The sequence below is a fragment of the Rhinolophus hipposideros genome, assembly GCF_964194185.1.
Source record: "Rhinolophus hipposideros genome assembly, chromosome: 17".
Taxonomy (NCBI): domain Eukaryota; kingdom Metazoa; phylum Chordata; class Mammalia; order Chiroptera; family Rhinolophidae; genus Rhinolophus; species Rhinolophus hipposideros.
The window spans coordinates 44266226-44269797 of record NC_138063.1 but is presented as its reverse complement, the minus strand read 5'-3'; the positions used below and the strand labels follow the sequence as shown (position 1 = coordinate 44269797).

General features: G+C 36.3%; 1 pseudogene across 1 annotated transcript; it reads right to left on the bottom strand.

Annotated features, from left to right (window-relative positions):
- Positions 1-224: 224 nt before the first annotated feature.
- LOC308509821 (nuclear receptor-binding factor 2-like) lies at positions 225-1084 on the bottom strand (annotated as a pseudogene). The gene has a single exon. The product of its transcript is annotated as a nuclear receptor-binding factor 2-like (transcript).
- Positions 1085-3572: the final 2488 nt, after the last annotated feature.

Genomic DNA, 3572 nt, shown 5'->3' with positions numbered 1-3572 from the left:
CTGGAATCCTTAGCTGCAGTCAGTAAATCAGAAATCTGACATATTTCACAGTGACTGTTCCCCAAGTCCTGGCAGTGCCTTTTCTCCACAGTATGCCAGATGGTGAAGCATCTCCAGGATTATCCTTGCATGTTTGCCCCCCACCTTTTTTGGTTTGCCCCCCACCTGTTTTGCTGGATTATCTGTATTATTTCCTCCTCTCACTTCTTCTATGGCCTTCCATTTTAATTATTTGTAAGTCCTTTCAGAATATTCTGAGAGAGCTCCATAAAGGGAAGTTCTGGAGAAGGAAAATCCAAGGGAGGAAGATTGGGTATTGGAATACCTTTGACTTTCCCAGTATTTGCTGCAAACTTCTGCCAGGTTGAAGAGGCTGTAGCAGTTTCTGAATGTGGGGGCAAGCTCCATAACTCTGACTTTTCTACAAAATCAGCATCTACATCCAGCTCCTTTTCTATTGGGCCTTTTAGTAGTCTGGCCTTTTCAGCCTTTAGTTGTTTATTTTCTTTTCTTAATCTTTCATTCTTAGCCACAAGGAATTCCACATGCCTCTTCAAACCTGCAATTTTGGTTGCCTGCTCCTCTATAATTGTTATATCATCTTTTGGGGCTTTGCTTCCAATACATAGCTCTGTTGGCTCACTCTTCTGCTGAAGTAAAAAGAGTAGTGTGTCTGGATCCTTGTTAAAAAAAAAAACCCTGAATTTCAGGCAGGTGTTTCTGGGTAGAAGGGCTGTACTTCTGGGAGAGAAGGATACTCTGGCCCTCTGCATCCTCCGCAGAGGGTCTATGAAATGCCTGAAGCTGGGCAGCTCCATCCTTGTCCGAGCTTGGCTGGGCTTTCAGCCTCCCACTTTGCCCACTTCCACCTCTCCTGAATGAGGAGGAGCTGCTTCATGTGGCTATCCTTTTGCAGTTTCAGTGACGAAAGAACATGCTCAGACTGTGTCACCTTCATGGCTTCAGAAAGATACTCTGCAGCCTTTTTGTGACAAGAAATAGCCTCTTCGTAATTCCCTGCAGCTAATAGACGATCTGCTCTTCTGCTCTGTTGATGAGCCAGGGGTCCTTTCATTACTTCCATAGACTCCGAAATAAGAGGCGGGGAGAGGAAGGGGAACCACCCTGCAGAAGCACACGGGGAACAGCAGGGGGGCGTGAAGGAGCTGCAGAGACCGCAGCTCCTCTCTGCACCCCGGGAGCAAGTGGAAGGGGCAGAGGGAGAAATAACACCATCACTTCCTCCTCCGGCACCCCGGACCCGCCCCCTGTGCTTCTACTTATTCTTAAATTTGTTTTGGTAAATTCTACTTTTCTAGAAATTTGATCATTATGTTGATGTTTTCATTATTGACTCAATACTGTTTAATATGTCCAACTATATTTTTAATCTCTGATGCATTTTACTTTTTGTTGATACCTCATATTGTATATTTGTAACATCTTTTTCTTGTTCATGTTTGCCAGAACTTTATCAATCTCACAAGTTTGAAAAACCAAGATATAGCTTTTCTGATTCTCTTTATTGGATTTTTGTTTTCTAGTTCATTTATTTCTGCTAGCTTTATGCTTTCCTTCTACTTTTTTATGTTTGTTATTTTTCTAACTTCTTAAGTTGAACACAAATCATTTTTGGCTCCTTTTCTTTTCTCACTTAGCAATTAAAGATATAAATATTTCTTATGTACAACTCACTATATTCCAGAATCTCAGAAACGTTACATATTTATTATCTTTCACTTTAAGAATGTTTTTAATTCACATTTGAATTCTTAGTTAACTAATAGGCGCACTTAGAATTGTATTTCTAAAGTCCAATTTTTAAATTTATCATTTTGTTATTAACTTTAACGTAATTGCATGGATTCAAAATAATGTAGTATGCATGATTCTTTTAAAATTTTGAAATTTACTTTACCCCTAAAACATAGCCCAATTTTTAAAAATGTGCTACATAAGTCTGAAAGACTCTATTCTCTAATAATTGGATGTGGGGTATTTCTATTTCTTATATCCACATTTTTAAGTACAAGTTTTAATAATATAACAATATAAAAGTGTAAGAGACATTGAAATATCTCACAACATCCAAGCAGAACAACAAAAGGAAAGATATTTTTAAAAAATGAGGATCCTTTAAGAGACCTCTAGGACATCAAGCATAACAACATTCACATCAAAGGGGTACCAAAAGAAGAAGAGAGAAAGCAAGGGATTGAGAACCTATTTGAAGAAATAATGACTGAAAACTTTCCTAACCTGGTGAAAGAAATAGACACACAAGTCCAGGAAGTGCAGAGTCCCAAACAAGTTGAATTCAAACAGGCCCACACCAAGACACATTATAATTAAAATGACAAAGGTTAAAGACAAAGAGAAATAGTCTGAAACAGGGCAAGAGAAAGGCAGCTAGTTACTTACAAAGGAGCTACCATAACATTTTCAGCTGATTTCTCAACACACACTTTGTAGGCAAGAAGGGATTGGCTCAAAATATTCCAAGTGATGAAAAGCAAAGACGTAAAATCAAGACTACTCTGTCTAACAAGGCTATCAATTAAAATTGAAGACAGGTAAAAAGCTTCCTAGACAAGAAAAACAACAGAATAGCAACAAGAAAACAGCAGTCTTAAATGACACATAAAACCAGATGGATTTAATTGATATTTTTAGAGTTCATAGTCACCAAACTAGTATTACAAGAAATATTAAAGGGACTTCTTTAAGAACTATGCAGGAGGACAAAAGGACATAAATATGAATAATAAAATAGCAATAATTATGTATATATCAATAATCACTTTAAATGTAAGTGGATTAAATGCTCCAATCAAAAGACATAGGGTAGCGTAATGGATAAAAAAATAAGACCCAAACATATGTTGGGTCTATAAGAGACCAACTTCAGAACAAAAAATACACACAGACTGAAAGTAAAGGGATGGAAAAAGATATTTCATGCAAATGGAAATGGAAAAAAGCTATGGTAGCAATACTTATATCATACCAAGTAGACTTTTAAATGAAGGTTACAATAAGAGACAAAAAGGGATATTACATAATGATAAAGGGATCAAGTCAACAAGAGGATATAACCCTTGTAAACATTTATGCACCCATATGGGAGAACTTCAACATAAAAAGCAAATATTGACCAACATAAAGGGAGAGATTGACAGTAATACAATCATAATAGGGGACTATTATGAACAGACCTTCCAAACAGAATAGCAACAAGGAAACAGCAGTCTTAAATGACACACAAAACCAGATGAATTTAATTGATGTTTTTAGAGCATTCCCCCCAAAGCAGCAGAATATACTTTCTTTTCAAGTGCACATAGAAAATTTTCCAAGATAGGCCACAAAACATGTCTCAATAAATTTAAGAATATTGAAATCATATCAAGTGTCTTCTCTGACCACATGGTATGAAATCAATTAAATCAATTAAAAGAAATCAATTAACAGCAAAAAAAAAAAAAGCGAAAAATACACAAACACATGGAGGCTAAATTACATGCTACTAAATAATGAATGGGTTAATAATAAGATCAAGAAAGAAATCAAAA